Genomic DNA, 13,210 nt, shown 5'->3' on the forward strand with positions numbered 1-13,210 from the left:
GAGCTAATCCCAGAAGGATCTTTCCACAGCCAATGAAGAGACATGGGCCTCCAGAAAGCATTTAAACTGATCTACATTAGAAACTTGTCTTAGGATAAGATTCATTGCCCAACAGATATACTTTTTTTTTTTTTTAAATACACTGAAAGGAGACAAAGGTGACTACATCAGATCTATGTGTCTTGGTTTTAGAAGCAGACAAATTCTATCTGTACACTAAGTAGAAAGAGATAAAAAAATAAGGTTTTGGAGAAGCAGAAAATTTAAATTTAATTTTAAATAATTACTATAAATCTCAGTACTAACAAAATAAAAATGCCAGCAATGATGAAAAGTTCTTCAAGTAACAGGTCAGGCAGGCAATTTGTTGTTTCTGTGAAAGAATTTAGCTGAGATACAAGTATTGTGTACAATCGGAATAAAATGTATGTAATAAGCAATTATCAGTTAGGAGCTCTGTTCCCTAGGCTCATTATAGAAAAAGCATATCAGGGCCTGCCGCTTAATATAATTTTCGTACGCTGACTTTCACCTTACTAGAGTCATGTCAGAACAGTGAGTTCTTTTATTTTACCATTCTCGGTTTCATGGTAAGGATAAGACATTTTTCATTTGTTTTCCTGGTGGTATATTATCTATTTCATGCCTTACAGTTCTCGCCTTTGCCTGTACTGCTGCTTTGCTTATCAGTATCAAAGCAGTTCCATCTCCTTCTTCGTATGCATTTATTTCTGTAATGGAGTGAAGAACTGAGGATAATTCATGTCATGGGACTGGGATTTGTGCATGTCAACATAATTCATTAAAAATAGTAAGGTCTGTAGCTTGTTCCCTATTATTCTGTGATAAGGTTAGTATATAGACTGACAACCTGGTAAAAGCAAATGAGGACATTTAAGTTTCCTCCAGAAAGGAAAATCCCTCTGTTGCATTGTTCCAGTTTAGTAATATGTTTTTCATATTGTACTTGGGTATCAATCCTTTGCCATCAATATAAACATTGTTCCTATCTCTTTCAGATATCTCGTCCTCCTTTCTTCTTTGACTTTTGTCCTCCTGTAAGTCATACAGAAGTCTGAAGAGTTTGTAAAGCTTTCTATAGCACTTTAAAACCATGACACAGAACTTAGTAAAAAACTGCACTTCTGCTAGTTGATGCTATGGGTCAGTAAAACAAGACGAATAAATGCCTTGTGAAAGTATATGGGCTTTTTGACCAACTTCTTTTTAGTGCAAACATTTTACAAGACTTCTTCCAAAGATGGGCCTCAGAATGAAGTTTTATCTCCCAGGGATGAGCAAAGAGCCTTGCAAAAGCTCCCAACTGTACATCATACCTCAATGCTACTCTTAGCTATTGCTATTAAGGGCTTGATGGATGCCTGATTTCCATCTATATCTAGTTGTTTACATTCGCTTCTTTTTCTTTCCTTTACCATCTTATGACTTTTAGTTCTTTGTTTCCTTTCTGGACTTCCTTGAAAAACCCAATATTCTTCTTCCTGATCTCCTTCTCATGCTATTATTAGGTTGCATGAGCACTTTTTTCCTATAAGTATTTTATTTAAAACACAAAACATAAGAATTTTATTATTTCATTATTCTAGGTGGTTTTACACTTTTAGTCATATAATTAATCAAATGATGATGATGATTATTATTATTATTTATGTCACTCCTGGTATTGTTCCCAGCTGGCTGTTTTATTCTGAGATAAAGATGTTTTGAGACAGGTGTCCTTGGTCATGTGTCCAGTGCCTCTTTTAACACAAAATTGTTCCTTGTGCCAGCTGAGAGTAAGAATTCTGCGTGCTGCTGCCCTTCTTTCATTTTTGTAGAGACCCACAACAAAGACAATCACGTCCTTTTCTTGTGCTGCAGATCAAACTAAGAATTGATGCTAAAAGCTAATCCCTGCTCCAAGGAAGTCAATCAACACTCTTTTTTTTTTTTTTTTTAAGGAACAGTCAGAAACATACGGTGCTCCCTGTCTTGCTCAGTTCCCAGACATACGGTTGCCTTCCAGCCACCCCGGTGGCAGAGAGGGCTGGCAACAGACTTAATGCCAAAGCCATAGGCACACTTGATTGCACAGCCTCCTCGGTGCTTCGCGGGAGCCCTGTGGGGCACCCAGGTCTGTGCTTCCACAGGAAAGCTGTCTTGAGGTGCCCCTCGGAAAATAACAGAGCTGCATCCAAAGACCTTTTGGATGAAACGTGTGGGATATTTGTCACTGTCATCTTCTGGAAACAACTGTTGCCTCTGAGCTGAAAGGTTTTGGCAAGCTGTGCGCTCGATGTTAAACTCTCAGTAACAAGTAATGAACCATTCACCGTCAGCTAAGATTAATTTATGAATATAATGATGGTTATCTTCTTACTACTAGATATTTCTAAAAGGAATTTGTGCACATATGGAATAAAGTGTGTTTTGTGACATCTCCTAACTGTGGTCCAGTTTCATTAACTTTTATTTTCCCCACCTGTTTCCAGTGTCATTATTGTCAGCCTGGGGGCAGGTATTGTTAAAACATTCATTTTAATTACAGCACAATATGAATGCAGACCCTTGTGATATTTATCAGTGGAATACTCCAAAAAAAAATTTAATATATTGAAAATAAATCCTGTTTATAGCATACCACTTTCCCAACTGTAGAAGATTTTAGCAGTTCATATGTCATGCATTTACCACCTTTTTAACATTTAAACAGAGCCTGGAATTTATACCCTTTGATGACTCACCAGTCCCCGCTGCTCAGATGTAATCATCACTCAATAAGAAGTGGAAGAACTGAGCGAACACAACTAATGCTGTAGCGCTGACCTGAATGGCAGAGCTGAACAAAGCGGATTAATAAATACCAACGTGATCTATTCCGAGAGACAGACATGGGCACCCCACAGCAGGCCGGGTCTGATCTGCACACATGCAAGGCCAGGTAACAGAGAAAGTGAGACTGATGGATAAGCTCATTATAAAAGTTTATGGTAGACTTTTACTGGCTCCTTAACACTTTTGAGGAATGCAACCGTTGATGAATGAATGATTGATTAACCATTTGGGGGTTGGGGGAAATCCTTGAATAAAATATTTGTAGAATATCTTTGAGGAGGCTTTGGAACAAAGTACCACCTTTGACAGGTGAACTGTACCTTATTATGGTGAGAAAACACTCCATAGGTCTATTAGCAAGGAAGTGTCCAAGGACAAGACTAACTTGTCACTGCTGGGAGCCATTAGCATGCAGTAGTACTGGCCCTTTTCCCTGGCATGTGGAAGGGTTGAACATAACAGCCAAATATTTGGCCTCATATCTCTGCAGTTAATGTCCTTCTGCAATTAAACGCAGTGAGAGTGTTCTGCCTTCATCTGTGGGCTGCAACTGTGATCAGGCAATGTCTTGGCATATCACTGACCCTGCCAGGCATCTCTGTTAGCTCCTTTACTGATGTACATGACCTCACTGCTTTGGCACCCACAGTGGACGCACAGTTGGTGTCTTCAGAAGGTGCAAGGAGATGTGGTAGCAGTAGGCTTCACCTTACCCAAAGGATTCCCAGGATCAAGTCTGTTGCCAGCTCAATCTGCCACAGGGGTGGCTGCAAATCCTCCAGCCTGCCTGGAGGCAGCTGCATGGTTCCTTCACAACGCATGAGACTCAGCTGCGCAGGATTGCTCACACTGAGATACGTAATTCATGTGCAGTTTAAAGGACCCAATTTCACTGAGGCTATGCTGATTTACCCCTCCTGATGATCTGACCATATATATTTATTTAAAGTGCTGTCAGGTTCACGTTATCTTAGAGCTCCGTGTGGTCTATATCGCCTTTAGGATGAAATAGAGTATCAACTGACATAAACCTCAGTACTGGCAGTGGGTATTTATGGCTGTTGTCGTCTCCTTCAAACGGATGCCTGACAAAACAGCAGCCTAGAGTAAAGAAAGGTGGCTCAGGGATAAAAAGCTTTTTTAGCACCAATAAAGCCAGAGCACCTCATCTTCTCAAGGCATGACCCTGCCTAGGTGGCTACTATCTGAGGTGTGAATGCAAGCCCATCAATGGCAGAGGCACCTCTGCAGGCCATAGGAAGGGGACAAATGGAAAGATGCCCCTTTGGCATAGTAAGAGCTCCCCGCGGCAATCTGTTGGGTGGTGTCCCTCTACTTCCAGCACAACCACGATGACCTGAACGTTTCTCTCAATGTATTTGGTCCACAGAGTAATTTCTTTCTACCACTCAAGTCACGTGGACTCCACGGACGGCAGTTCTAGGGAGATGACACCTTCCTGGGTCAGAAAGGCTTCTGAGCTGGCTGGCTGCTCACATACTGTCTCCACAACCTCTTCACTTCAGTTACAGGCTCCTGCCTTTCCCCTGCACTCTTCTGCCCCACATTAATCGCCCTTCCTTCCACTCCTGGATCTCCGTCATCTTCCCTTATTTCATCTGTTTATCTAATCCTCTCTAATTAACTCCTGAAAAAAATAAATTATTTAAAAAAAACACATCTGAGAATTAATTTCTTGTTTGCCAGCCATCACTGTGTTCATATATTATATCCCTTTTTCCCCTACCCTTTGCCTTGTCTGTTTAAACAAAGCGTTCTTGGGTCAGGGACTCCCTAATGAACAGTAATGCACAGCATTGTGTGCTGCCACAATGGGCTTCTAATCTCAGCTGACCCTTCAACAACCACGAATATCAACATTTAATTTCAGCTGTTTGCGGGATGTGGTGCTAAGTGATATCAATGAGCACTGAGGGCTCCTCTTTTAACTGTGATCCTTGTATTTGCCTTGAAGGCTGGTTTGTGATAGCTGGTAGAGTGAAGTGTGCAGTGGAGGTACTGCTACTTTATGGAAAACCCTTGTGTTCATTTGAGAAAGCAATTTTTAAAAAAGGCCCCAGGACTGCCCATATAGTTGCTACTAGGGGAACATGCTGCAAGTAAATCACTTTTCTTGGTGCTTAGTCTCTTATATTTGGGATTCACACCAACTACAAATTAAGAACATAATCCATGGCAATCATTTGAGTTCTCTCCATAGACAGCAAAGAAAGACAGACATTCTCAGAGGCTCCTTCACCTCGGGTATCAAAAGTCCCCTACCAGAAAGCCCCACAGATTGCTCCTCAGGCAGCTGAAGTTCAGGAAAACAAATCCTTCCCTTCACAGAGACACCCTTCAGAACACAAAATAAGCTGCTTCTGCAGGACTGATTTTATATTCGCTTTTCCTTTCCACGTGTAAACAACAAATCTTATATGGGGTCAGCTTGTACCTATTCCTTGGTTTTGTTCCACCTGCCTCCTCAGTTTATTCTTCCTCACAACATTAAAAGATTGCTATAAAGATTCTTGTTACCTATGTTAAATTGAAAATAGAACAAGCAAGCAAGATATTCCCTAAAAATCATCAATTACAGAGTAGCATCTTTTTAGTACTTGCTCTTCTGCCCACATATTCACTCTTAAGTCTTAAAAGCTGTCCATTTTGCATGTCCATTTTGTGACACCAGAGGGTTAACTTTCAGAAGACCCAAGTGCTGGCTACCCTATGTGGAGTCAATAGGAGCTGCAACTTATTAGTCAGGAATTACTTGTAATCTACTTATTTATTATTTATTAGATTATTTTATCTTTATGGTTGGGTTTCTTTCCTATCAGTTTAACCTACTTCAGTTCCAGTATTTCCCACTGCCTTCTGTCTGGAGACACTTGCCAGAGTACAAAGAGCTAGCAATGTATTTTCCCAGATTAAACAAAGAAAGAAAAGAATGAATCACAGCTTCATAGTATTTTTTTTTTTTTAAGGAGAGCCAAGAGAGACATTGAGTTAAAGAGTAAAGTAATTGGCACTACTTTGAGTTTTGATCTCATATACAGAAAACATAAAAGTTCAAGAGAACAGAGAATTCATCAGAATTGATTCAGTGTGACAAGGTACTGTAGGACTTCTGAAAAGTCATGTAAAATAAAGGCTAAACCCTCAAATTTTCAGCCTATCAAGTTGTTACACTTCAACCTTTCTTTCTCTCTGGAGGAAACAGATAAAAAAAGAGTTTTTTTTTTTTCTTCTTTCTCCGTTTTATTCAAGGTAAAAAAAAATAAATGGGAAGAATAAGTGAAATCTACCTAAGAAATTTCCTCATGTATTACAGCTTTGCAGTTGCAATCTTCTTACCTTAACCCCCAGTAAGAGGTCCAGATTAGTTCAATGTATCAAGTCTTTTTGATTTATTTAAATGGGGCTGGGTCAATTATGTGAGTAAAGAGAGGCACTGCAATTCCTAGGACTGAAGGCTGAAGTGTCTACTTTGCTGTGCAGATCAACAAATAAAATATAAATCAAGGTACAAGCATCCAACAATCTTTTTAAACATTTTCTAAAAAAAGAGAAAAAGTGAGTCAATAGCAATAAAGTTTGTCCCCAGGAGCTAAGCAAAACTGAAATAGCATAGGCTACGCTACATTAAGGAGGAAATTGTAGGTTCTCAAGGTGGGAGCTGCTTTTTTCTATTGAAAAAATGTAATTGAACAAACCAGAAAACGTTTGTCTGTAATGGAGAGGATGGTAATGAAGAATAGAGCTGACAGCTTTCCACTTGGCCGCTGGGCCATAGTGTTACTCAAAGCTCTGTAGTGACACCTAGAAGACAGTTTTGGTGTTAGGAATACACCAAGACCGAATTTGATGTTTTCCTTGTTATAACTTTGGTTTTACCTTTCTAATCCAGAGACAAACATTTTCCTTGGTACAGCATGAAGGAGTGGTGGAGATGAAGTGTTAGGGACTGACCGCAGACCCCATTCCCCATTCCCCTCCACCACTCCTTCACGGTCACTCTCTGCCCCTGCTCCATGTGGGGTCCCTCCCACGGGATGCCGTCCTTCCCAAACTGAGAACACCCCAGTAGTCCTCCTGCTACCAAGACCTTGCAATGTGCACCCAATATATTTTCCCATTTATGGGGTCAGGGTCATTTTGAGGGCTACTGCTGCTAGGTGTCTACCTTTCCTTTCTAGGGAAACACCCTACTTTGTGCAGAGACTGATATATCTAAGACAACAGCACCAGCATATTGATTTTGCAACCCCCACAAATTATTTCAAGAATAAACACTGCAACAAAGAGGAGGCAAAAGTGCAAAATCCTCATTTCTGGTAATAAAATATATTATTATATATTTCTGGGAAACAGACAGATGGCTATTTCCAATTTAGAGTTAGGAAATAAATTCTTCCTTCCTTTAGTAACATAATACGGGTTACTAATTATCAACAAAGCGGAAACCTTGGACCATCAGCTGTAGAAGTATTGACTGATGAGACTGTTAAACTGCTATTTTCAAAGCAGAATACCGGGTAAGTCCTTTGAGATATTGTAACTGTCCAAAAGATTGAACAGAAAAGACAAGAAACAATTTTATCAGTATTTCAAAAAGATAATGTGCTGAAAATGTAACTATAGGTCTGTCAGTTTAATGCTTATCCAAGACAAAATCTCAGGAAGGCAAACCAGGGTGTGCTCAGTAGAGAATTAAGGGTGTGAACCATAATTAATACCAGACAACATGGTTTAATGAAAGATAAAATATTAAACACAAATAAGATTCATTTTTGGTGGGATTACCAGTCTGATGAAATGTGCAATTATTAAAATAACAGAGTTATGTAAGGACATATCATTTTCTCATTAAAAAAAAGGACTATTCAAACTTCAAAGTCTAGGTAAGCAAATTAAAAATTTAGCAGAGAGATTTGAAAAGAAAATGCTAAATGCAAATGATATTTCAAAGGGAACGTTTCTTGTATGGTTTTCTATCCAAATGTAGTTCAGGTAGTTCATGGATAGAGAGGGAAGGCAAAAGAAATCTGTGGTAAAGACTGTGGTTGGCACTAAAGGAATGAGAGATAAAGATAGCTTCTAGAGAAAGGTCCAGGCTGCAGGAAAATCTGGACTTACCTTCTTTTAATTAAAGAACTAGGTGTAAAGATCACAGGGCTAGGAATGGGGAATGTGGGTTGTAAGTGAATTAAAAAGTGAATTAGTGTTTACAAGAAAAAAATGTCTCTTTTTTAATGAGGAGCAGACTGGAAAGAGTTCAGATGAGATCTCTAGAATGATGTAAAATTTGGAAAGCCTTTAAAAAGTAACTGAAGAAGCTCAAGTGAATTTTCTCTCATCTTCATGCTTACATTACTACACAGCCCCAACCACACTGAAATTCCACCTGCACCAACATTGCCAGAATCTGCTGAGTGCCTGCCCATCATTGCTGAGGTGAATCATTTAAGAACTGGATAAGAAAAATAATTTATTCCAGGTAATGTGAAGCTCTTAAGGTCCATATCTCTTGTACTGATGAGCCCTGCACTCCAGCTGGGTCTCACCAAGCGCTGAGTAGAGCAGAGCTAAATCAAAACAGAAATTGGCAATCATACTTTGTCCATTTGTTCTTGAACAAGATGTAGTGGAGAGAGAGTCTGCTGATGACCAGAGTCAAGAGTGCCCAAGAAGAATCTATGAATTACAGGCACCTGATTTAATCAGCTGGTGAAGTGGAGAGACTTAACAAGAAAGATGACATGAATGAAGGGAAAGGAGGAGGAATAAATATGAGAGAGTGAAAGAAATTTCTGCCAGACAGCCTGTTCTCTGGGAGCTGGACTAGATAAAACAAATATTTGGAAGTGTAAAATACTGAGTGAACTACGGGAAGGAGCCCTCAGGGAAGACTCCCCAACAGAGAGCAGGGTCATCGCATGGGCAGGACAGGAAACATTCAACTTATGGGCTTAGTGTCTTCTCACTTCCCATAATTTTCTATTCTTTTGTGCAAAGTAGAATAACCACCACAGCATAGGTGATAAAAACTACCCTAAAGAGCCTGATGGTTGAGATGTTCTCCAAGAGGGGATCTGAATTTCAAGCAAAGGTGTGAATTGAAGATGGATGAGTACCACAAGATGTAAGCTTCAGATTAGTTCCCTTTCTAATAGATAATAATCTTGTGCCTCAGTTCCAGAGTAGAAAAGAAGATACAGTAAACCCTAGAATAAAAGTTGAATGAAATTTTCCTAAAGCATGCACATTGAAAAAACAAAAGTCCCAATAACAAAACTTTTTAATATGCTAGGCAATTGTATAAGAAAATTCAGTAATGAAAATTTGAAACTTGGCAAGTTTCAATTAGGAGTCAGGTAGCTATTTTTAACAGTAGGGACAGTTAAACCATTGGAAAAACTTTTAGGAGCATAATGGAGAATCAGTCTTGTAAGTCCTTAAATGAACACTGCATTTCTTCACAGGAAGGTAGTTTCTGATTTAGACAGACTGTAAAATCTAAACATAGGAATCTTACTGTTGGCTTATACTGGATTTCAGAACAGCTGATTGTAATGGCTTAGTCATTCTGTTTGGTTGAATTTGTCTCAGCATGTCCTGTTGTAGCTTCCAACCCCATACAATTCCCTGTTAGAAGGGTGGCTTCTGAAATAACACTGAGATCATCACTCCAGATTATATTCAGTCAACAACAATTTCAAAATAAATAAATAAAATAATAATAATAATTTTTAAAACCTAACTTCCATTATATACTATAATACTATAGTATGCTATGCTATATACTAATAAAATTTATTTTGATGTCACTGCATAATAGATATTTAATTCTGTTGGTGCATTTTGTAACTAGAGGAACCTACTGTTTTTATTTGAAAACCTTTAGCAAATGTTTACTCTAACAGATTGATAGCAAACACACCCAACTATTACTTCCTAACTCTTGACTGACATGAAGCCATTTTCCCAGTCCAGAGCCTTTCATTTCATTATAACCCCTTTAAAAAGATGTCATACTATCCCTTTACTTTAAAGCTTAAGTTTTGCCAGGATGTATGTGTGGGGAAGTGTTAATTCTGAGATACTGGAAGCCTTCCAACAGGATAAGAACAGCAGTTTCCAGACATCTTGTTAACATCAATTTGTGGATAAATGTGACTTCTTATCATTTCCATTGCAGGCCATGGTTCTCAAAGACATTTCACTGTTCATATAGATTTGTTTGTTCTGCTCAGAAAGATAGAAGAGGGAAAATTCAGATACTTTGACAATAAAAAGGGCTGGAATAGTTAATGTCTGAAATAATAGTTAAACTTTGTAAAGAGCATTTCAAATAAGAGATTGAAATGCTGGATAAGGGGAAGCACTTTGAAGATTGTGATCGAGTTTCATCTTTGAAGACAGCCAAAAGAAAGTAGACAAGCTTAATGGAAGAGGTTATTCAAGGTGACTTGTCATCACTGTTCCTGAATGTGAAAGTAGCAGGTTAATAAAAAGTTCTTATTTTTCTTTGGAAATAGAAACACAGCAACATGACCACACTGAATTTTAACTTCTCAGTGACCACAGCCACTTCCACTCAGCCTTTCTCAGTGTGGTCTAGAGGTATGGTACTCCAAGCATGGAAAGCTGCAGGTTCACAACTTCAGAAAGACTACCTGCAAGACTTAGTATGATCAGAATACAGTACAAGGATCAAGACATTTCCTTTAAAATATATGTGCATGCATGTACATATATGCCACTCTGCAGACATCTAGCCCCAGACCTGATATCTACCAAAGCAGGTTGGGTGAGGGCATTCTTGGAAGGAGATGTGAATTCAATTTTCAAAGCAGCAGTCCAATAGCAGAGTGAAGTACCATTTGAAATCAAGTGTCATTCTGTAGGAATGCAGAAGTCTTCCTAAGGAAGTTTCCCAATGTCAGGTGCTTGAAGAAAGGTTAAACCATAGAGCATTATCAAGACCTTTGGCACTCTGAATTAACATCAGCTAACTAGTAATATGAGTAATATGAGAAGCTAGAGTAATTCTCTGAGGCAGAGATATCCAAGAGCAACTGCAGAGAATCCCAGAGGAGAAAGAAAACACTGCAACATGCCAGGTTCAGGAGAAAACATCAGGTGATCCATTATGAAAATTACCATATTGCAAGGATGGTGGGAAAATATCATGGCATGCCTGTACACTCCAAAAAAAATACTTGTTCGAGAAACTTTTAACTTTGCATAAGATGTACTTGCAAATGCAATGGATACTTCTTGTCTGCATGGCTTATCTAACATACTGTGGACACTTCTTTTTTCATTAGAAATATCTAGGTTGTGCAACTGCCTTTTGGAAAGTATTAAAATGTTGTTTGTAGAAAGAGGGATATATAAATTCAATTCCTTTAGACTAGAGAGAAAAAGTAAAAAACTAACCTTGTAGTACTTTTCCCCATTCATGTAACAGAAAGTTATCAAGGTAAAACAGGTAAAGTGAAAAGCTGATATATCACAAAAGATGCTAGAGATCAAATACCGTGTTGAAGTTTTCAGCGTTAAAGTTTTATTTCTTTCATGTGTCGTATTTTCCTAAAAATGTGTTTAGAAGAATTCATCTACAATACACAACAATACACACACTTGTTTCTCCTTGAGTCTCTACTTAATACAATGGAAGAAGTCCCTCCAAACCCCCCAAAAACAAAAAACCCAAAGCAGCAGCTCTCCTATCCCCTGTCCCCACAAGAAAGCACTGTTTTTCCAGTTTAAGTCTCTAGAAGTTTTTTTGCTGGATACAGCAGGAAGTAAACATAGATATTCCTGCAGCTTTTGCAACCACTAATGTCTTCTTTTTCTGAGATCCCAAAGACTGGGATAATTGCATTCTGCAAAAGGCAAAACAATTTAAGGGAAAAAAAAAAAAGATGCATTCACTTATTAAAAATTAAATAGGACTTTCACAATCACTGCTTCAAATATGCGTGAATAATGACAGCTAGAAACCAGTCTACGCAGATCGCTCATGAAGTGGGTGCGAAGTTGAAGTCAGGGTAGGAAAAAAAAATCACAATGATAAAAGAGCTCTTTCTTGGAGCTTTTACAAGGTCATTTGGCCAAGACCAGATAAAAGTGAATATTTCTCCAGTACCCTGTAACAAGAGGGAGAAAACAGAATTAAAAATTATCTTTTGCAGCAAAAACAAAAATCAAAGTCATACTACCCTAGGATTAAGTCCACTGGAAAATAAAGTCTCCCTTTTTGTGACAGGTTTTAGCTTTTAATTATGTAAAGCACTCATGAAGGGATTTCTATCTTTTTGTAAATTTAATTCACAAAACATTCTAATTATCTGCAGACATATTAATAAGTCTTTGAGCAATATATTAATGTAGCAAGCTGAAATGGGTTTTAAAAACAACAGTAATACAAGGATTTAAAAAGTATATCCATCCATAATTCTTATACGGTTCATATGTAAATATATCAGTGGTAGTGTAGATACTGAGTAAAACAACAAAGAACCCAATATGTTGAACTCCTTCAGCAGCCCAAAGTTTACAAAGCTTAATAGTATTTTGGGCTGCAAAAGATGGTCATTTCTACCCCTGTGAGGAATTGCCTTTATCCACTTATTGCAATTTCTTTGGTGAATTTGACTTAATTTTTAATAACAATTCTACTCCTCATAAAACTGAAAAGATGACTCACGGGAGGCCAACTGTATTATTTAGATACTACCTTTAGGATACAACCCTGCTATGAAAATATTAACTAAAACTACTGTTGGAGCAGAAAATGAGGAATAAAGTTGTATAAGAAATTAAGAATATGTCAATTCATGTCTAAAAGAGAAGGGTTTTTAAATTGTTATTTTTTTAATTTCTCTTTAAAAATCCTAGGTTTCCAAAAAGGAGTTATCAGTCATTTCCTAAGGCAAGAGTAATGCGTATCACTACCTGAACCTGCATCAAAAATCCCCAAGCCTAAAAGTAAAGGTTCTGGACAAATCTTTAAATCAGAACTGGGAATTAGGGCAGGGAACCCCTTTCAGAAAAGAACATGGGTTCAGTGAGGCTTATGAAAAGGTCATGTGAAAACAGAGGACCTCATTTTTCTGATGCAATATGGTTGATTTTTTTTTTTTCACAGCCTCTACCGATACAGTCTCCCTTTTTGAACATGGGAAACAGCAGGAAGACTGCAGCCCACAACAAAGTTGTAGTCTTTCACTTACAACCACTGAAAGTTTGCAGAATTACTTTCTGCATTTACAGCCACACTTCTCAGCTGCCCAGAGGTATCCACTCACAGTCCACAACACAAAGAACGTGACTTTATTGAGGTTTTAGCACCAAATATCACCAC

The 13,210-nt window shown here is 38.3% G+C and overlaps 1 protein-coding gene across 2 annotated transcripts in view; it reads right to left on the minus strand.

Moving 5' to 3' along the window:
• Window positions 1-11,384: 11,384 nt before the first annotated feature.
• The window catches only part of EPSTI1 (epithelial stromal interaction 1), a 50,373-nt gene continuing 48,547 nt past the window's right edge, over window positions 11,385-13,210 (minus strand). For both annotated transcript variants that reach the window (XM_080589890.1, XM_080589889.1), the window contains exon 11: window positions 11,385-11,993. The gene's annotated coding sequence lies outside the window, so the exon portion shown is untranslated. The remainder of the gene's footprint in view (window positions 11,994-13,210) is intronic.

Source organism: Anser brachyrhynchus (assembly GCF_964034855.1).
Source record: "Anser brachyrhynchus genome assembly, chromosome: 1".
NCBI classification, from domain to species: domain Eukaryota; kingdom Metazoa; phylum Chordata; class Aves; order Anseriformes; family Anatidae; genus Anser; species Anser brachyrhynchus.